This window comes from Felis catus, chromosome F2 (genome assembly GCF_018350175.1).
Source record: "Felis catus isolate Fca126 chromosome F2, F.catus_Fca126_mat1.0, whole genome shotgun sequence".
Lineage (NCBI taxonomy): Eukaryota > Metazoa > Chordata > Mammalia > Carnivora > Felidae > Felis > Felis catus.
Genome location: NC_058385.1, coordinates 76,836,960 through 76,860,031, shown reverse-complemented (window position 1 = coordinate 76,860,031; position 23,072 = coordinate 76,836,960). Strand labels below are relative to the sequence as shown.

General features: G+C 40.8%; 1 long non-coding RNA gene across 1 annotated transcript; it reads right to left on the bottom strand.

The window, feature by feature from the left end:
• Nucleotides 1-5,906: 5,906 nt before the first annotated feature.
• Nucleotides 5,907-21,392, bottom strand: LOC109495940. Its single transcript, XR_006592668.1, has 6 exons — nucleotides 21,288-21,392; nucleotides 20,270-20,535; nucleotides 11,638-11,730; nucleotides 10,055-10,142; nucleotides 8,677-8,797; nucleotides 5,907-6,097 (listed from the first exon to the last, which is right to left on the bottom strand). It is a non-coding gene; the product is annotated as an uncharacterized LOC109495940 (long non-coding RNA).
• Nucleotides 21,393-23,072: the final 1,680 nt, after the last annotated feature.

Sequence of the window (23,072 nt, the reverse complement as noted above, 5' to 3'; positions counted from 1 at the left end):
TACTTACTTATTTGAGAGAGAGAGAGAGAGAGAGAGAGAGAACAAGCAGGGGAGAGGTAGCAGAAGACGGAGAGAGACTCTTAAGCAAGCTCTATGCCCAGCACGAAGCCCAACACAGGGCTCGATCTAACAACCCTGAGGTCATGACCTGAGCCAAAATCAAGAGTTAGATGCTTAACCAACTGAACTACCCAGCCACTCCGAGACCACATAGGTTTGATGGTAATTTTACTGTGTCTCCTTGACTGAGCAAAGGATACCCAGATACCTGGTAAAGCTCTATTTCTGAGTGTGTCTGTGAGGGTGATTCCAGAAGAGATGAACATTTGAACTGATGAATGGAGTGAAGCAGACAATCCTCAATGTAGGTGGGCATCTTCCGATCCTTTGAGGGTCCAAATAGAAGTAAAACAAGGAGGAAGGGAAAATCTACTCTCCACTCTCTCTTTGCCTGAACTGAGACATCCATCTTCTCTGCCCTTGGCATTGACAGCAGCAATTCTGATTCTTCTACCTGCTGACTCAAATCGGGATGTCAACCGTCAGCCCCAATTCTCAGGATTTCGGACCCAGCCTGAATTACACCACTGGCTTTCCTGGTTTTCCAGCCTGCAGATGGAAGATGGTGGGACTTCTTGGCCTTCACAACTGTGTGAGCCAACACTTACCTATCTATCTATCCACGTATCTGTCTATCTATCTATCTATCTGTCTATCTGTCATCTCCTATTGGTTCTGTTTCTTTAGAGAACTCTGGCTAATACAATATGTTAAGACTCACAAGGGCAATACCACTAGAGTGGAAAGCTTGGGGCAATGTCAAGTTAGAGTTGTCTCCCTCAAAGACTGAAAAACTATGTCCTAGTATTTTTCTCTTTTAGGTCAAAAAGTATAGAAGAATTGAAAAAAATAAGATTGAGCCAACAGTAGCCACCTAACCTCTCAATCCTCAGAAAGAATGCTATTACCGATAATAAGAAAGCATTTTTTCCAGCTAAGTAGATGTTGATAGAGTTGCAAGATTTACATACACACACACACACACACACACACACACACACACACAGAGAACCACATATGGCCCTAAAACCAAACTAGAGAGTGAATGTGTTGCCTTGCCCAAAGATGTGTGTTTTTTCCTTTACATACACAGAAGCTACTGGCCTAGTAAGCTGTCTGCATGCATTTATCACCCTGGAACCAGGGCACCAACAAGTTCTAACAGACGTTGTGGAATTACAGTCAAACAAAGACATATGTCACCTGATAGCTCCCATACCACATTGCACAGAGCACCCAGAGCAAAAGCCCTTTGTCCTTGTATCTCACAGCTGGCAGTCTCTTCCTCCCTGCTCAGCCCTCAGGGATCCTTCCTGCCAGCTTACTGCCCTGTTTTGTTCCTGCCTCCTTCCTGCTACTTCATTCTCCTTGCTGCAGTTAACTAATTCCACTCGGGTGCCATGCGACCTTTGGTTTTCCTCCACTTGGGAGCATGCAAGTGATAAGTGGATGTTGAAGACAAAAGATGCCAGCGTGGTGGGGGAAGGCGGGAATTTGGCTAAATCTCAAGTCTAGTTCATAAACTAGCTGAAAGACTTGCCTATGTTCTTGCCTCTTCTCTACTTTTTACTTGGTGAATGATCTTGAGCGTGTCTCTTAACCTCTTGAAGTTTCCAAATTCATGAGATGATCCAGAAGATTAAAAGAGAATGCCTATGTAAAACACTGGTCCATGGTAAGAACTTTCTAAATGTTAACTCTTACTATTGCTGCATTTTTTATTATATTTATTTTTATATGTAAATCAAATTTCTACTATATTCCCATGATATTGAGGTAATCAGAGGAGATCATCTATGTATTGTAGGTATGACAGAGCCGGACACATTGTAGAAGCTCAATAAATGTTTTTTTTGTTTTGTTTTGTTTTTAAATTTTTTTTCAACGTTTATTTATTTTTGGAACAGAGAGAGACAGAGCATGAACGGGGGAGGGGCAGAGAGAGAGGGAGACACAGAATCGGAAACAGGCTCCAGGCTCTGAGCCATCAGCCCAGAGCCTGACGCGGGGCTCGAACTCACGGACTTCGAGATCGTGACCTGGCTGAAGTCGGACGCTTAACCGACTGCACCACCCAGGCGCCCCGCTCAATAAATGTTTTGATTTTCTATTTCCTTCCTTTTCTTTCCTTTATCTTCTGAAATCTTCCACGGGGTAGGAAAATATGTCAATGATAGAAGAATAGAAGTGTCTGGTTCAGGAAACCTATGAGCTCCCTCAAAGAATTCCAAAAAGATATTGGTGACCCTAGCAACCCTAACGCAGTCTTCAAATTTTTCAGAAGGACCATGGCAGTGTCCTGTTCTTGTTGACATTTTATGAGTCCCAGTTTCCTTGACATAAAAGAATATTATACAACTTTTTTTTTCCTGAGCACAAGAAGAAAAGAAAAAGGAAAAAACAAAATAAAAAACAGGATGGGTTCCTGGTGGCTCAGTCAGTTAAACGTCTGACTCTTGGTTTTGGCTCAGGTCATGATCTCATGGTTTTGTGGGTTCAAGCCCCATGTTGGGCTCTGTGTTGATAGTGCAGAGCCTGCTTGGGATTCTCTCTCTCCCCCTCTCTATCCCTTCCCCACTCACACTGTCTCTGTCTCTCTCAAAATAAATAAATACACTTAAAAAATTTTTAAATAAAAAAAAACAGGAAATAGAATTTGCTCAGAGTTTCTCATATCCCAATCTTATTTGGAACAAAGTGTGCTGAGGTTATATATTCACTCAACAAATCTTACTGCATAAAGACCACCGTTTATCCACCAAAGATTTGCGTTTCCATTCCACGATGTAGAGGTGTTTGCTGGGACATAACTGCTTAGCCAGGTACTATAATTGTTAAGTCCCGTTGTAGGGAAGAAGGTGTAATTGAGTCTGGCCAATAGCAGGAGAAATTTATATCACTTCCTGGCTTGATCCCACTCAACATCCTCCAAGATAATCCCCTATTTTCCCACTTTCTCATTCGATGAATGGTGAAAATCGGTGTAATCTTGAAAATCAAACTTTTAAGAAGTCCTATCCTCCAGTGGTGCTGCCATCACCACCGTCACCAATCAAAGTACCCATTCGCATGAGTCAGTAATGGGCCCATGACCAAATCTGGTCTTGATGAGTGACATACTTTGGAATTTGCTAGAAATGTTGAGAAAGGCACTTTCTTTCTTGTCTAGCTATTCAGCCATAGAATGCTGAGTGAGATCTGTTTATGGCCATCTTTCTAGTACATTAGATCAGCTTTCCCAAGAACAAAGCCAACACCTAAAAAAATCAGGGCTGAGAGATGAACAGAGACAGTCACTCCATAAGGGATTTTTCAGTTATAATCCATTTTCTCCCTTTAAAACAGTCTGAATTATTTCACATGCAACCTGGGAAATTCTGCCATATATAGTCTCACCTAACTATATGTTTATTCACAAGTCTACTACAATATCTTTTCTTATAATATATCAGAGTTACAGCATAGCCAAGTGGGAGGAACACAGTTTTTTTTTCCTCTGTCATTTAATGGCTGTATTACCATGGATAAGTTGGCTAACGTCCCTAAGCGCAAGTGTCCTATTAGTAAATGTATGGATGCAAATATATTGATGTACAGAGTTCCTGGGACGAAGCATTGAGAATGCTGGATTCAAGTGCAGACATGGTGGGATGAGTTAACGCCATAATGGAGATGACCTTCTTGCATCTTATTTACAAACAATGAATAAAATAAATTCTTTAAAGAGTTAAATAAATAAGTGAAGGCAAAATCCAAAAGGGCAAGGGAGAATACCCAGATGCCGTAAGCCAGTGCTACAAGCTGATGAGCTGAACTTTAAGTCTTCTGAGCTTGAAATGTACGTGAAATGGAAGTGCTAAGGGCTGGATGTGGAGACATTAACCCCACGGAAGGAAGATGTATTATTTGGCTGAGAAATCCAGAGATTTTAAAATGTAATTTGCATACAAATTCCCTATCTGGGAAAAATGGAATGTTTAAGTGAAGGAAGGACCAGAGAAACACTATTTACCAGGCAATGGAAGAGGGAATGAAGTTTGTCTCCAGCCCGACCTCTGGTTGGGGATAAAGAAATAAGGAAGGTCACTCATGAGAAATTGTCAAGAACCCAAACTTACACGGAATGATAGTTTTACTCTGTCTGAATTTCTCAGTATCTTTAAACCAATATATTACAAAATTAACTTATCTCAGACCTCAAACATCCCTGGGACTTCCAGAGGAAGGTTAAGTCAAAATCTTTCCAAGGTAACATTTCCAAAATCTAAGGTTTTCCCATCAACACCCACAATAAAAAATCCCTTAGAAGAATATTAGCTCTGATACCTGTATTTGGATACCAGCTTTCTTTTAATATAAGCAAGACAGATACTAATTAAGTGAATGTAGAAAGCATTAATATGGATAAAGGTGACCTTTATAAATGATAAAATGAATAATTCACCAGAAAGATATTATAATCCTGGACCTATGAGTCCTTAAAAACATAGATGCTAGAAGTAAAAGCAAAAATGACATTCAATTAATTAAGGAATACTCAATGAAAGATTTTAACACACCTTTGTAGGAAATTATAAATCAAGCAGACAAGGGCCACCTGGGTGGCTCAGTCAGTTAAGTGTTAGACTTCAGTTCAGGTCATGATCTCACAGTTCATGGGTTCGAGCCCTGTGTCAGGCTCTGTGCTGACAGTTCAGAGCCAGGAACCTGCTTCAGATTCTGTGTCTCCCTCTCTCTCTATGCCCCTCCCCTGCTTGCACTCTGTCTCTCTCTCTCTCTCTCTCTCTCTCTCAAAAATAAATAAAATTTTTAAAAACATTTAAATAAATACATAAATAAAGCAGACAAAAAACACTAAGGGTATAGAAAAAAAATGACAATGTTTTCTGTAAAACCATTTCTGTAAAAGATTTGCAGGCCATATACAATCTGTATAATGTATTCTCTCTCTGTCCCGCTATCTTTCTCCTTTTCTTTCATATACAAAATGACCTAAAGATGTAAAGAACATTCTGAACTCACAGGCCACACAAACCAAGACTGAGCTGTGGGCTGGGTTTGGCCAGTGGGCCATTTGCCAACCCTCGATCTAGAAGGTAAGAATGCAAGTAACAGGCTTAACCTAATGGACGTTTCTTAAATCCCACACTAAACAAGAGAAGTGTTCTAATTGTTACCATCCATCCATTCTTTTTGAGCAAATATGAACAATTTATAACGCTTGATCACATTATAATCTCTAAAGCAAGTCTCAATCAATATAAATAAGAGCCAATCTCATAAAAACACAATCTCATACCATAATGCAATATTGGAAATTAATATAAAAGAAAGTCCAAATGTGCAAGCATTTAAACATCGGAAAACAAAACTTCTAATGTCCGACAAAGCCTGTATGAGCAGGACATCTGAGAGTGGTGATGAGTGCCAATGGCTCAGATGGCAGCACATGTCCTGTCACCTGCATGGTCCTTTGTTAACCAGCCTCCTTGGGCTGCTTGCTCTCAGGAGGGCGGATAGTTGGGGCAATGGTTCTCTAAGTGGCTGAATTCTGCAACAGAGTCTTATTTCCATCAGTGGTTCTTAACCTTAACTTTGTGAGATGTTTTTTTTTTTTTTTTATAACATGTCAAGTGCACCCTTAATAATCAAGAAATAATGGGTGGTATAAATGATTTGGTATAGATGATACAAAAATGACATTGTGTTTAAGCTTAATTCAGAGCAAAATGGATCTTAAAAAACCCTAATTTTCTAAGTTCTGGGTTGATAAAGTAGTCATAATAGAAACTTCACATTATTTCAAATTGAGTGAACATGTAAACACTACTTTAAAAATGAAAGTGTGCAGACTTAAATGCGTGTATTGGAATGGAAGTAAGATCAAAATACAGAAATTAGTGAATTACATTAATAATGTCTTATCGAGAATATTAACAGTTTTTCTTTAAAGCCAGATACCAGCACACAATGCTTACCCTCAGGGTACTGGCGATGCCTGTCGGCAGTAAGACCAGAAACAGGAAGAAGAAATCATCTAAGGACCAAAAAGGAAAAAGTCAAATTGGCATTGTGATACATTGACAACCAATATGACAATACATAGAAAATGACAATCTTTAAATTATTAGAATTAAGAAGATCAAGTTTCCTAGAGATAGGGTCACAATAAAGTACCAATAATGTTCTAAACACCAGGAATAATTGATTGAAGTAAATTATCCTTGTGAACAGAGTAGGCATACAAAAAGATCTAAATTATCAAAATAGATTTCATGCTTTGAAAGAAGACAGTCAAAATTGTAAAGGTGTTGAGACTGCTTCCAATTTGTCTTTAATCAAAACCAGTGTGGTTTTGGGTGACATAACAAGTTAATACATAAATGCAGAAAGATGCAAATTCAAGAACAGCCACATCAAATTGTAAGATGGAGTGAAAGAGAAGGAAACTCAGTTTATTGAAACTTAAATACATTATAAAGATATAGAAATAAAAAACAGTAGGAGACTGGAGTAGGGATAGAAAACACACACATGCGCACACACACACACGCACACACACACAATAAGAAACATGATAAAGAACCATAATAAAAAGTGTGTGTGCACGTGTGTCTTTTTGAGACATATTTGATATATGACAAAACAAAGATGACATTGCAATGGTGAAGAGACTATTTGTCATCTACACATCAAAAAATAAGCTAGATCCTTATCTAATATTAAACTCATATACACGTATCACATATGGATGGGTTTGGACAAGGATTGGGGTATAGATACAGACATGATGTAGCTATATACATAGATAGCAAGTGGAAGAAAACCAATATAGAAAAGACGAATTTTAAGCATTAAAATTCCTTTTAGTCAACAGTATTTGGTAGAATTTATGATATAAAGACAAAAAGATAAAATTTAAAATATAGTTTGATAAAGTTGCATTAATTAAAATTAAGCAATTATGCGTGACACAAATCTTATTTAAGTAAGCAAAATTAAAATACAATTCATAGTATGAGAGTAGATAATGCATGTAAATACACATACCTAGATATATCAGACTAGTATATAGAATATACGAAGAAATCCTACAAATCAAAATTCTCAAAGTAAACAACCCACTGCAAATAAGGAAAGAATAAGCCAGCAATTGATGAATGAATAGAGTTACAATACTAGAAAAATTAGAATATTAAAGATATTAGGAGAAAATAAAAAATGAGAAGATTCTTAACTTTGCTAACAGTTGAACAATGTAAATTAACCCAGCTTGGATATATCACTTCTCAACTAATGGGAAAAAATTCAAGATTTAATAATGAAAGTATTGACTGTGATGTAGGAAAACAGAAACATTAATATTCTGTAATGCTAGTGTAAATTGGTAGAACAACTTTGGGTTATGTTTTAATGAAAGCTAATCAAGTTCAACCCAGCAGTTTTCTTTTAAAGCAAATAAACCGGAAATAAAACTGTCACACAAGTATACGGGAGACATCTCAGGTATCTGCTATGGTCACATGGGGAGATTCTAGATAAACAGCTGGCTTAAGAAGAAAAACCTAAGCTTATGGCTGGGTTCAGTAGAGAAATGCAAGTTCAAAATACAGAGCGGTATCCCAACCACCTCAGTCAGAGATGGTCTTGGAGATAAAGATAATGATGTGGGAATGTCCTCCGAATGGGCAGAACTTCAAGGGGTACGTGTGGTCAACCAAAGTGTATAGACAAAGAAGTAGCTCCGAATTAGAATAAATAAGGAGTCAGGGGCAGTAGTGAATGGTCTGGCTACCTGTTCATGGGCTTCAAGAGGAAAAGATTGGAATTCTGATGATGAGGAAATCGGGGATGGATGTATAGGAGGAATAATAAAATGTGAAGTTCTTAGTCTCACCCACTATGTCCATCAGAGAGCATTCACCAAGAGAAAAGCTCCAGCCGAGTAACAAAAGGGCTCAGCCAGCTGATATCAGCTAGCCTCTGTCATTGGCTACCCAAAAGTCGTCGCGGCAGGCACATGGATGGGGTGTCCTCAGTGGCACAGATGAACACTATTCATGAGTCCAATAACAAAGGTTCACTCACTGAGATTGGGCTATTCCTGCTACCCAATATGAAAACTATGAGCAGGAGAAACAAATGCTAAGGTCTGAATAAGACCAATTTTTTTTAACGTTTATTTATTTATTTGGTGGTTGGGGGTGGGGGGAGCAGAGAGAGAGGAAAACACAGGATCTGAAGCAGGCTTTGCACTGAGCAATGAGCCTGATGTGAGGCTTGAACTCACGAACCATGAGATCATCTGAGACCTGAGCCAAAACCGAGTCAGACTCTTAATTGACTGAGCCACCCAGGTGCCCCTAAATAGACCAATTTCTTAAAGAGACCCTGAAAACTCTTGGTGACAACTGGACACACTGAGGGACCCCTCCCATTCCGAAAGAACCAGCAGTTTGTTCACACAGTAATAGAGCCATACTCCAGAAGCAGACTTGCTTTCCTTCCCTAACCATAGATAGGGTCTTAAGCAGCATGACTCCTCAATTGATTATGGAGCATCTGATCCACGCTTAAAAGGTCCCATATAATATCCTGTGGACCCAGGAAATCTACCTTGCATAAAAGATGCTGGGAGAGTGGGTCAAATGATAATGGGGTCCTCCGGCTGCACCATAACACGCCATCTGGAAACGTCTAGCTTGATAGAATGTTGAACCGGCCTGCTGATGCAAAACTGAGAACAAGTTTGGAGATAATACTTTAGGAGCATAGATTCAGTCTATGGTTTGAACCAAAATCGTGGCACGCTATTCCCAGGAGGAGGGATATGGGCTCAGGGAATCTAGCAAGAATACACAGCACTCACAGTGACCCACAGAGGAACTTTGTGCTTCCCTTCTATGCAGGTATGCCTTTTTCAAGTTAGATGTCCTGGTCCCCAAACATATGTGGAGAAGGATGTCTAGCAGATGAGGGGTGGACCACATTTTATATGGAGAGGTGCTATCTAATCCCTTTTCAAATGGAAAATTTGAATTATTGTGCATATGTCTGAATATGATTAAGTATTCTACAATGTGACAGTTTTGGCTGCATCAAATTCTAGAAGCCAACAATCATATTATATTTCTCTGATTTTGATACTTATCTTAATTGCGTTTCCCTTCTCTGTATGGAACAAATCAAAAAGTTCTCCTACAGAGGAGGGCAAGCAGGAATCTGAGGAGGTATACCCACTAAAATTTTATCCCAATCCAAGTTGTAGAGTATTGTTAACAATTTAGAGGTGAGACATGCAAGACAGAGTAAACCCATTATACTGTTTATACATCTGACTTGGAACTTTCCTGACTTATAAGTTTAAATATCACCTGCTGTTATTGAATTTGCCTCCTTTGGTCCCATGAGTCTGGCCCCAGGAAAGGTGGGCTAGAGCAGGTGGGACCTTTCCCAAGCCAGTCTCTGCTGGCCCATTTTCACCTCTTAATTATTAGGTATAAAAGCCACTGCACAGTATGAAAAAAAGTAATCAAATGTATGTAATTCTGTTTCCAATTTATGCCTGTCACCAATTATGATTGTGCCTAATAGCCTATTCCAACCACCAAGTCCTAACAGGAGGAGAATGACAGCATCTGTCCAAGAGAAGACATGACTGGGTTGTCCATGGATGATGCAGACAAACCCTGAGAAGGTACGGAATGGCAGTTTGCACATTATCAAGGAATGACTACTAGGACTTTAAAAATATATGCAACCTGTGACTTTTCATATTTGCGTTTCTATTCTTGTTTTGCTTCTCTGACCCAAAACACATAATTAGCATGCCCGGGTCAATGACCGTGATCATGGCACTAATGACAGTGAAAAAGAAGATTCTCAGGGAGCCTTCAGGGAGCACAGAGGTTCCTCTTCCTCCAGGTCCAGCCTCCTCCTTGAGGCATCACAGGCCAGTGCAGGGGGAGCAGGCTTCCCTGCAGAGCTGACTCACGATTGGCTTGGCCATCTGAAATGTAGACAGCATGTGCGTGTCTTCTAGAAAGAATCTCTGAAGGTGATATGGCAATCACATGCACCACCTAGGAAAACGGAGAATATAGAGATCATGGGCAAACTTTACGGCAAAGTCCTAAATATCCTGTGGTCCCAAAGACATTAGCACAAATCTTAAATGTGCTCCTAATAGCGATGCAGTGTGGATAAATTGCTTCACCTTTTTTTTTTTTAAAGTTTATTCTGAGAGAGACAGAGAGACCAGGAGCAGGGGAAGGGCAGATAGAAAGAAAGAGAGAGGGAATCACAAGCAGGCTCTGCACGGTCAGCACAGAGCCCAACTCGGGACTCGAATTCATGAAACTTTGAAATCGTCAGCTGAGCTGAAATCAAGAATTGGACGCTGAACTGACTGAGCCCACCGGGTGCCCCTTGGTTTAATTTTCTTAATCTTCATTTTCCTCTTTGATATATGGGAAATAGGACACCTATCTCTCTGCGTATCTGCGAGGGTGACATAGGGAAACTTCTATCAAGCACGTACAAGTGTATAAGACGGTTTGCGTGTTAGATTTGTCAGAGCTTTAAATCGGTAGGTTCGGTCATGTTCATAGAACAAGAAAAAGCACTTTAAAAATATTTCTTACCGTCCTCCTTACAGCTTTGTGAGGCCGTGATTTTACTCATTATACCTATTAAGAAACTAAACGCTAAAGAAACCTTGTGACTGGACCGTCACATCCCTGGTGACGTGGTGAAACTTGGTCTATCTTCTGAGTCCCAGGCAGAGAGTGGCCGCATCCTCACTGGGCCAGCCCCCGGCCCACCGAGAGACCGCTCGCCCGTGCAGTGTAAACCGGGGCGTGACGAATACCAGCAGCCCTGGCTCACTTGTGTCCAGTTGTTTCTTGGGATGTTTGAAAGGTAAGAAGAGTTCAAAGTATGCACTGAACCCGGGCTACGGGAGGAACTACATTCTGCTCAGTAAAATACCAGCCAACTTGTGACTTACGGAGACGGTCAACAGATATTTACCAGTACCTTCGAAATACCACTTCAGCATATATTGAGTGTGAACGCTGTCCATATATACACAATAAATGTTTATGTAATAAATACTTGTCTATGGAGGCTTCAACAAACTTAGGTCAAGTCTTTGTTATTGAAAAGTAATGTGTGAGAATTACCTAAATGTGGGTCACGCACTATTTACCTTTCTCCTCCCTGACAGCTGACTGCGCTCTTTGATAAAGGCAGAAACTACATAATGCCAACACCAACATTATGTTGATTTATAGCGCGCATCAATGGGGTCTAGCATTGAATAAAATGCTAGTGTTTTGAGGGTGCATTTAGTCTACATAGGTCTTTAATTATTTTTGTCCCCCATAGCTATTCTGAAAATGATAAAATTCAACAAGTGTGGCTCCCCTTGAATACCAGCACATTACAATAGCCTCGGTGAAATGTAATAGAGCTGTAGTGGGAGGAGTTTAATTACCCTCCCTGGGATTTCACGAATAAAAAAATCACTTTCCTGGCTGCCTACTGCCCGGAATGCTCATCCAATAACTACTGTACCTTGTCATTTTGTTGATTTCCTATCTGCTGCTTTCAAATATCGTTTCTCCTCCCACCTCGTCTTCCACGTCCAAGCCTTCCCGTCCTGCCCAACTGTAGCAGATAGAATATAAAGTCACACAGAATCACAAACTGAGTTCTTCCCTGGGATCTGCTTTTCAATCAATGCATGCCAACTCCGTGGGAGTTAAATTGAAAACATATGAAGAATAAAATCGCATTGTTCTTGCTCTCCTCTTTTTGTAGCGAATGCATATTTTGCTATAAAAAGTCAAAGATATATGTGAGGAAATGGGAATAATCTCTAAATTATATCCTGAGTATCATTTCTATGAAAAGATACAGATAGGGTTAGTTATTACAAAGAAGTGCATTTTTTCATGGATACTATAAAAATATACACTGAAAATATGAGAACAAGGAAAAATATGCATTTGTACGTATGTAGGTACACAGAACATGTCAATCATTCAATAAATGAGGTGCTTCTGTGTTAGACAGGAGCTAGGCGTAGGATGTGGAGGTGAATAGACACCATCCTGGCTCTCCAGGAGCTCCCTTTAGGAAGGCAGATAGACCCACAATTGGCAGGGACTAGATTTTTTAAGCTATTTTGAGTGTTATTCCAGAGTACAAATACACTGGGGCACTGCATGAGACAGAGTTTCTTTGCCTGAGTCTCTTAGCGGTCTTAGACCAGTTTGTGTGACTAGTCTGAGGTCAAACAACTAATCAGTGGAAAAACCTTCCCACATTCTGCAACCGTCAAATGGGAGGGTGGGAAAAACAGTCGTGTCTCAAGGGGGATCATTTGCAAGATGCTTGGGGGAAATCATTAAAATGTTAAGAAGAATCAGACAATAACCATCCTTTATTTATTTATTTATTTATTTATTTATTTATTTAGTGGACAAGGGGAAACCAATGAGTGTAATTTATTTAGACTTTCCAAAAGGCTCCGCGCTAACGGCTATTTTTATTTGTTTATTTTTATTTTTTTCAATATATGAAATTTATTGTCAAATTGGTTTCTTTTTTTTTCATTTCCAAATATATTTTTTATTTTTTTTAATTTTTTTTTTAATTTTTATTTATTTTATTTTTTATTTTTTTTTAATATATGAAATTTGTCAAATTGGTTTCCATACAACACCCATTGCTCATCCCAAAAGGTGCCCTCCTCAATACCCATCACCCACCCTCCCCTCCCTCCCACCCCCCATCAACCCTCAGTTTGTTCTCAGTTTTTAAGAGTCTCTTATGCTTTGGCTCTCTCCCACTCTAACCTCTCTCTTTTTTTTTTTTCCTTCCCCTCCCCCATGGGTTTCTGTTAAGTTTCTCAGAATCCACATAAGAGTGAAAACATATGGTATCTGTCTTTCTCTGTATGGCTTATTTCACTTAGCATCACACTCTCCAGTTCCATCCACGTTGCTACAAAGGGCCATATTTCGTTCTTTCTCATTGCCATGTAGTACTCCATTGTGTATATAAACCACAATTTCTTTATCCATTCATCAGTTGATGGACATTTAGGCTCTTTCCATAATTTGAGAGTGCTGCTATAAACATTGGGGTACAAGTGCCCCTATGCATCAGTACTCCTGTGTCCCTTGGGTAAATTCCTAGCAGTGCTATTGCTGAGTCATAGGGTAGGTCTGTTTTTAACTTTCTGAGGAACCTCCACACTGTTTTCCAGAGTGGCTGCACCAATTTGCATTCCCACCAACAGTGCAAGAGGGTTCCTGTTTCTCCACATCCTCGCCAGCATCTATAGTCTCCTGATTTGTTCATTTTGGCCACTCTGACTGGCGTGAGGTGATATCTGAGTGTGGTTTTGATTTGTATTTCCCTGATGAGGAGCGACGTTGAGCATCTTTTCATGTGCCTGTTGGCCATCCGGATGTCTTCTTTAGAGAAGTGTCTATTCATGTTTTCTGCCCATTTCTTCACTGGGTTATTTGTTTTTCAGGTGTGGAGTTTGGTGAGCTCTTTATAGATTTTGGATACTAGCCCTTTGTCCGATATGTCATTTGCAAATATCTTTTCCCATTCCGTTGGTTGCCTTTTAGTTTTGTTGGTTGTTTCCTTTGCTGTGCAGAAGCTTTTTATCTTCATAAGGTCCCAGTAATTCATTTTTGCTTTTAATTCCCTCGCCTTTGGGGATGTGTCGAGTAAGAGATTGCTACGGCTGAGGTCAGAGATGTCTTCTCCTGCTTTCTCCTCTAAGGCTTTGATGGTTTCCTGTCTCACATTCAGGTCCTTTATCCATTTTGAGTTTATGTTTGTGAATGGTGTGAGAAAGTGGTCTAGTTTCAATCTTCTGCATGTTGCTGTCCAGTTCTCCCAGTACCATTTGTTAAAGAGGCTGTCTTTTTTCCATTAATAACCATCCTTTAAAGAAGAGATGAGCCTAATGTGTGTAAGCAATCCCAGGAAAGAAGAATTGGAGAGCAGTTTTTATTTCTCTTAGACTTCTCCTTCTCGGGTTTCTTCTTCTGCTCAACAATCCAAATAACCAGCCAATAAACACACATGCGCTTCTCATCACACAGCTATCCCCAGGAATGAGAAACTGTGACATAATACAGTTTCCCTACAGTCATGTTGGAGAATGATCTCTATGTGTCGAGGAAGGGTAGTGTCAGAGGCAGCTTGAGAGAAACCACTCAGAGAGAAAGGGAAGAGCCTTAAGGCACAAGCTTGGGGCAGCTGTTATGTGTGTGGGTGTCACAGGGACTGACGTTGAGTGGGTTGTTCTAGAAAAGAGAAAATCTTTACGGAACTGAAGCTAATCCCTTAATCCCTTCCATTTGTACATCAATTTGCAGTGCTCTGAGCTCTTTTCCAACCCTTATCACATTTAATCTTCACAAATGCCAGGAAGGAACACAGGACAGGGATTAATCAGTCCTTTGAATGTAAAAAGGGGAGAAAGCGAGGTGGCCAAGGTCACAAAGACAAGGAGGGGTGGACTGGCTGAAACTTGTTTTGTTTTTTTTTTAATTTTCTTTTAGTCAGAGCCCTTGTATTTTTTCCACTATTTTTAAGGCCAGAGGTAGATATTAATTTGGGCCATGGGAAAAAAAAATAATTAAACAAAGGATAGTCTTATGATTTGTGCCAAGCTGTCATAGCAGGTTAAAAACTGACTCCTCCTAATATCCTGCCCGGTCTCCTACACTCAGTCAGAAGAAGTTACAGTAGTTACAGTGTGGCTCAAAGACTTCTGCCAGCCCCAAATTGTGTGTTTCCACTCCAGAGTGAGATAAGGGGCTTGTGTGTGAATGTAGTCAACTGTCCCAGAGCTCGCTGTTTCGGGTGACATGTTTTTCATAGCAAGGTTTTGTCGGTTAAGGGTGGTGCACTGCCGTGCATGCTTGCACAAATGCTCCTGCCCATCACAACCCTTCACCAGCAGTTGGAAGACAAACTCTTTGGAGGCTCATGGCTCACAACTCATAAAATGAAGGAAACCAAATTAATGAAACGCCTAGTGTGGGATTTCAGAGTAGCCTTTCTCCATGGTAACCACTTGAGTGCCCAGTGGAGAACTCTTTGAAATGGGGAGCTTCCTGACGCCCAGAGCCTCCCCATCTTCCTGCCTTCTCAAGCGGAATAAACACTCATTTCTCCAACCACATGCTTTTGAGCCCTTTCTTCTTGGCAGCTGTAGACGATAGGCTCATGAGGTCTAGAGACCCGGCAAAAAGCATTTATAGGAGAAAAAGCTAAGGGTTATGACAGAGGTATGAGCAGGGGGCTCTGCAAAGACCAATCAGGGTCCCCTACCCCAGAGTAAGTAAGGGAAGGTCTTCAAGAAAGATGCCAGAGAGGAAGTGATAACTGTACAGAGCCCAATGGGTGCCAGAAATGTACCAGGTAGAGAGGGGAGAACAGTTAATATCCCAGAGAAGAAATAGTTCTTGGGAAATCATAAAGGAGAGAGCTTTCAGAAACACAACCATGTTATTATTCAGCAGGGAGAGAGGCATAGCGTATGTGGGAGGAGCCTGGCCATCAAGGATCATAAAGGACATTTTTTTTTTTTTGCCAAAGTTAAGAGGCTTAGTTTTTATCCTGTGGGCAGTGGTAAGCCATTGAAGGCATTTATGCAGAGACAGGAAGAATAAGGTCAAAATTTCTAAAGAATATCACTCTGGAAACAGGATAGTTGGAGGCTGTTATTGGAGGCGAGGAAATGTGAGCTGACAGATTTTTTGCAGCAACCCGGGAGGGCAGGGCTGGCCGAGGCAGTGGAGATTTGGAAAAGCAAATGGGCATTTTTGCAAGGTTGAGCTTGCTAACTAATGATAACATTGAGGTGGAGGGTGTGAGAGAGACAGAAGGAGAGATCCAGTGTAATAGAGTTCTCGGTTTGTACAGAATGCTGACCAAAGTGCTGGTTCCCAACCCAGCACATATTTCTCTCCAGAGCAAAGCAGGTTGCATGTGAAAGTCAGAACCCGCCTGCCTCTATCCCTTGACCTCTGCCCAGAACAAGCCAAGTTCTACATAGTCACCAAATTGTACCAGGGCTATAGCCTTTCACTCAGGACACGCTGTAGGTTGTTTACAACCTACTCAGCTGTAGCTCGGGGTCTGGAGCAGCTTCCTGGCCCTTGTTATGTCTCATACTCCTCCTCTCACCCTGCTCTCTCAGGTCTGAGGGTTCCTTCTCTTCTCCCTGCCTGCTGGTTCTGCCTCTCCTTGGTGACCCTGAGTGGGGTAACCTACCTCTTCTCCCTGCTTTGAACGGCCTTGAATGGGATACTTAGCCTAGCCAGCCCTCAGGATCCTGGCACACCCCGTTCCAGCCCCCCAGCCAGTCTCCCAGTTTTAACTGAGTGGCTCTGACCGGAGGTCTGCTCAGTTTTAATGGTCCAAATGGCCTTGCTTTTGCTATGTCCTCCCTGAAGACGGTAGGATGGCTATTTCTCTTTGAGACTACATAGCTCAGAGGAAGGGTTTCAAAGACCGATCTGCCTACCTGTCCCAGCACACTCTGCCATTTCCCAATGCACTGAGTGGGTGAAGGGAGATGGATGGATGGATGGCTCACATCGTGTATCTACACCCCGTGGATGAGGCACCAGAAGAGGGGAATAATAGAGTGGGAGAGAGCCAAAGCATAAGAGACTCTTAAAAACTGAGAACAAACTGAGGGTTGATGGTGGGTGGGAGGGAGGGGAGGGTGGGTAATGGGTATTGAGGAGGGCATCTTTTGGGATGAGCACTGGGTGTTGTATGGAAACCAATTTGACAATAAATTTCATATATTGAAAAAAAAAATAAAGCCAATTGGATCTTCAAGTTTAAAAATGAGGCACCAGAAGAGGGGAATAATAACATCTGGACTGCATTTTGTCTCATTGAATCCTCACCACACAAGTGGTTTGTTCAACATGGAACAGACATGTATTGTAGCCATTCTATGTAGCAGGTGCTCTAGAAAGATATGGAGAATCGAAGGCAGAAAAGGAGGAAATTTCCCTCTGTCTGTGAAGACAAGGTTGTAGTGGAAGAGAGAGGGATGTGAGCAAACAAAAAAAAAATTGGTGAGTGATAAGTTCTATGAGGAGACTAAAACAGCAGCAAAAGGCAGAGGGAAGGAGACATGAGTTTGGGGTGGATGGTTAAGGAAGGCGTCTCTGAACCGGTGGCCTGTGAGCTGAGATAAGAATGTAAGAAGGAGTCATCCCTGCTTTCTGAGAAGGCTGGCAGGAAAAACATTTTAGCCAGAGGGAACAGCTGATACAGACACTCCAAGGCAAGGGTTGGCGGAGCTAAATGCAAGGATCCCACAGCAAATTTGCCTTGGACATCCGCGTAGAACCTAAAGCTTGTTTCCAAAATTCTGTTCTGGAAGAACATTAGCGCTTCTTAATTTCCCAGTAGGTACTTCTTTTTGTTCTTTGGGGAAACACTTTGGCACGTGAGAAAGAACAGAGACTTGGGGGAAGACATAATTAGGTTTGAATATCAATTCCATCTCTCTGAATTTCCATCAGCTTAGTGAAAGTATTTAAAATCTCTCGGACTCAGTTTACTCACTGGTGTATTAAGAATGGGAAGCCTGACTTTGCATAGTTGGAGACAGATCCAAACTAGATAATGCGTTTATTAACACTCAGTCAATTTCCTGAAATGAAATGTACACTTAATACATAGTAGTTCTTCCCTGTCCTCATTAAAGGAGCTTAAAACTATTATAAACAAGGGCATTATTAGCACTATTATTAAGTACATAAGCCTCCTGCTCCCATTTAAGGGAATTCTTTTTATTAGCATAATACAATATGAACAGAAATTTAAGCATCCCAATTTATTTGTAAGTTCTGCTAAATATATTTAATGTGAAAATTTAAAAATACATCTCAGTGTGTGAGTAGCCTTTAAGATACACCCATTTCAATGGGTCTTGAGGATTAACCATGGCAACAAACAAAAGAAAAAAAAAAACCATCAAGGTTCTTCCAAGGCAAATTGGCCAAGTTAGCATCCCATTTCATTGATCTAAAGAAATAATTATTCAAAGGGGCACATGCACCCCAATGTTTACAGCAGTGCTATCAATAATAGTTAAATTATGGAAAGAATCCAAATGTCCATCAACTGTTGAATGGATAAACAAGATACACACACACACACACACACACACACACACACACACACACACGTATACATGCACACACACACACACATACACAATGGATGTAATGGATATACTACTTGGCGATGAAAAAGAATGAAATGTTGCCATTTTCAACAATGTAGATGGAACTAGAGTGTGTTATGCTAAGCAAAATAACTCAGAGAAAGACGAATATCATGATTTCACTCATATGTGGAATTTGAGAAACTCAACAGATGAACATAGGGGAAGGGAAGGAAAAATAAGATAAAAATAGAGAGGGAGGCAAACCATAAAAGACTCTTAAATACAGAGAATAAACTGAGGGTTGCTGGAGGGGAGTCGGGTGGGGGGATGGGCTAAATGGGTGATGGGCATTAAGGAGGGCACTTGTTGGGATGAGCACTGGGTTTTATATGTTAAGAGGTGAATCACTGGGTTCTACTACTCCTGAAGCCAAGACTACACTGTGTGTTAACTAACTTAAATTTAAATTACAAAAAGTAAAGAAACAATTAAAAGGACTTCCAGTTTTGGAATGATTACTCTATCCCTTGAGTTTCATGTGTTAAACCTTTAATTCCTAAAATAATCTGAAAGTTAGGTGTTTTTTTTGGAACTCTGCCATTGTCAATGACAGAATCTCAATTTTAACTCACAAAAGAGATGATTTTGTGAAACACTGACTGTGAAGTACAAGGTTGGGAGCACAGGCAGGCAGGGCTGGACTCAGAAGTTCAAATGAGGTTTTGAATTTTGTTTTAAACTTTTGCTTTCCCTTTCGATATTCCTGCCTTTGATCCGCTTGTGGTGGCTTTGTCATTAGGCAAGCTCTTCCCCGTAGAAGAAACATCATTGCTGGAGTCCCAAGATCCTATGACTCATGATCCAAAATTAAAGAAATTTTTCTTTGCCAGTGTCCACAGACCAACCTCGGGGAGGACACTCATTGCCCCTGCTTGGAGCCAGTGACTTTGTTTTCACACTTTCTCATGATCAAGGTGATGAGCTCAAATGCCCATCCTGTAATGGTGTCAAGGATGGTGTTTAAGGACAGCTCTATCAGGACCAAATGGATATGGTAGGAGTGTTGTCAAAGGAAGGATGTTAAGTAGACATACATTCTATTCTAGATTGCACTCTCAATTTACAATAAGAAAACTGAGGATATATGAATCAAACCACAAACACAATCTTGCCCAAATCACATCTGATCAATGGCAGAACAAAGATTCAAAACAACGACCAGTCCTGAAGTCTGAGATCTTTCTAGTACATCACCTGTTTTTCTAACCTTCCATTAATGAATGCAAAGGCACCTCCAATAAATACTTCAACAAGGAGAACTAGATTATTATATTCCATCTGCAAAGTCCAATTTCTAAGGGATTGTTCATGCATCGTTTCCTCTCTGTTTTGGCCTATTTGTGTTATATGTATATTAGGTTATTTTAACATGTGGCTTCTTTGTGCTATTTCATACTTTTTTTTCCAATGCAATCTACTAAACAATGAACTTATCAAAAAAAGAACAGTTAATTGGAATGGACTCAGGCCACGCACAGCTGAACTCCGTAAGTCTTGGATTTTGACCAGTACTTATTTTCCAGGCAAATCCACGGGGCCATACAGAATGCCAAAGAAAAATGAAGGAGACACATTGTGATGGTTTCCAAATTATGCTCAACATAGCCATGGACTTCCCAGGTTCCTCAGGGGCCGAGGCAGAGAGGCACAGAGCTGGCATGGCTCAAGCATCTCCCACGCCCATGCAGCTTTGTGTGCACCATTGAAAATACAAGGGCCGCTGCTTTAATAGAAAAATGTGCAGCCTCACTCACAGGTCTGATGGTAGAGCATGGCCATAGTACCTGATGGTGGTGGTGGCTTTGGCATGTTGCCTGTTAAGGGGCAGACTTGGCCTTTCCCTTCTAAGGTATTGGATTTCAAAATGCTCCCCACAAGTGAATACAAGTACCTCAGAGTCTCGTTACTCACACAGGCATAGGCCAAGTGGTCAGGACTCCAGAAGAAGGAACTCAAGTTTTTCTTTAAATTTCCCAGAATCAGCAGAAAAACAAAGTAGTAAACTTGTTGGCTTTGCTCTCTGGGCTCAAAAAATGGACTTCAGGCTCAGCCATTGGAGGCACTAGCCCCACTGAACCCCATCAATCCTCAATAGGTGACTGGTAATTTTTAGCTCATCACTTTTCTTTGTAGAACTGTGTGGCTTCTGCCTTTGTCAGAGAGAAGTCTTCCCATACCTACAGTGAGAAAAATCCCCCAAACCTTAAAATAATGATTTCTGACAATTCTTGGCCATTTAATACTCATTGTTATTTTTGGTATTTTTACTCCTTGCATTAGTATTTTTTTTTTTACCATAACACATCGAACTGGAGATTGTTATGTATCTCTTGCTTATCTCTTCCAGTAGTATATGAATATGTCTCTGCACTCAGCAAAAGTTTGTTGCGAAGTGATTTTAAACCACATCCTGTGTAACACACCAGACTTGTTAATTGAATAACTACCCCTACACTAGGTGATGACAATACAGTGGGGGTGGGGGGAGGAGGGTGGAATCACAAATACAAAATGATACACAAGGGTGGAAATGCATTCAGGGCGAGGCATGCCCAAGGAAATGAACAAGTACAGGGAAGATGCTCATGGCCAGCCCGAAGGAGAGGAAGGGCTGGAGCACTCTTTCACAAAAGGGAGACCCCTGTGCTTCCTTTTTATCAGTTCTTCCTTTTATTTCATAAAGAAGTGGCTAGAATCTGGCTACAAATATTTGTTTAAACAATACCAGCTACCAACTCAGGGCAAGTGCCTTTAGGCACCGCTGGATAATGATTTAAGTACAAAGTAACTATGGTACCATTAGGAGGTCTTATGAAGATTTGACATTCATGGTGTCTGATGTTCAGAGATGGTGTCTGCTCTCAGCTGACCTCACACTGCCTTCTTTACCTTTGAGAGAGTTGTTCAAGACATGTTTAGAACCACGTACCTTTTTCTCTTAAGCACGCTATCTACCTCCCCACGAAGGCACCTGTTTCCAATACAGGCATATTTCAATGGGAAAGAAAAAGAGATGTGAACCAATGTGACTTTAGGAATTCCCAGGCTCAAGGAATCCATTGGCTTTGTGACCTCCAGAGTAGGTGGTTCCAGAGAAGGAACCATATATAAAGGTGTCCCCAGAGGTGTTTTGCTCTCACCTTCAAAACAATAAGATATGTTTGTTTATTTGTTTGTTCATTTTTTCCCAGAATAAGAGGTGTGAAGCCCAGAGTTCTGGTATGAGTGCATTGGGTGCTGAGGTTTAAGACCATTGCTTTGGGTGTCAGCAAAAGGAAATTTCACCCTCTGGTTCTGTCAATCACCATGTGAACTCGGTCACACTATTCCACCTTTCTGATCCTCAGTTTCCTCATCCTTAAAATGGACACTGTGGTGGAATCTACTTCATAGCGTGAGCATTAAACCTGAGTGTGAGGCGAGGGGAGCTTTTGCCATTATATATACTTTTTAAATATATAAATGTTCATCTCAATTCCAGCAATTTACCCTGAGAGCAAGTTAAGTGTCATTAGTGTTTGGACAACAAGAGGAGACTCTCATGACCGAAGAGGGAGGGTAGCCTTAACAAGAGGAGAAGCAAGGTGTTAATTCCAACTGGAATGGAGTCAATGGAAAGCAAGGGATGGAGAATTTGACCAAATGCTGACTTAGGTGATGCAGTCTACAAATATCACTGTTTCAAGAAATAGTTTTTGAGTTTCTACCATTAACAAACATTATACCAAGCATTTGGGGGAACACAAGGGCAAACTGATGACTTAAAGGCAGGGATTGTGTCTATCCATTGTTATCTGCCAGATAAGTAGATGGTCAATAACTATGCTTTCAATGAACGGACTAGAGAAGGCTTCGGTTTGACTCTTGTAATTTATGGAAAACAGGTGTGTGAATGATAATGCAGGGTACAAAGTGGTGACTGCTCTGAATTTGTTCCCAACCGGAGAGAAGAAATAATACCAAACATAGGATGGGCCAGGGGGACCCGCATAAACCTGCATAAACTTGACTAAGTGAAGGGATTCAGAGGGGTGTGCCAGTTGGGCACCCACACTCAAGCATCAAGGCTTCGAGGTAATGCACCATGATTCTGCTTGGGGGAGCGCCAAGCAGACTTGGGGGGTCCCAGTCTGTACAGTGAGGACAGTGGTTATACTGATGTCCCCTAGCTCTTTATAAAGTTTTAGTGAAGTAAAAATAAATAAATAAATTAAATAAATAAATAAATAAATAAATAAAGTTTTAGTGAAGTAATAGAGTCCCAAACACTTTTTTAAACTAAAAGGTGGTTTTCAAGGGTGCACTGTCATTGAAGAGTTCTGCTCTGTTCATTAAGCAGAGAAAAAGAACGTCCAGGTGGAGTAACGGACAGAAATGGCCCCACGGAGGAACCCCAGATTACCTGGTCCTATGGCATTTTATCTACCGAAGCATCGTGTCGCGTTTATGAACATTTCCAAAGAGAAATGAGAAAGACGTCCTAATTGAGTAAAAGCTGTTTAAAAAATGTCATTCACATGGCTTCAGAAAACATGCTCAGCTAATTAGCTATTACGGGTAAGTATCTATGGAAACAGCTGTATATCAGTACTCAAAATAGACAGTCATTTAACCGCTTAACAGAGGATAAGAAAACAAAAGCAAGGCTAGTTCGGTGATTATTTGTGTGTGTGTGTACCCTACGTAGTCGGAGAAACTTGCAGAAATCTTAAAG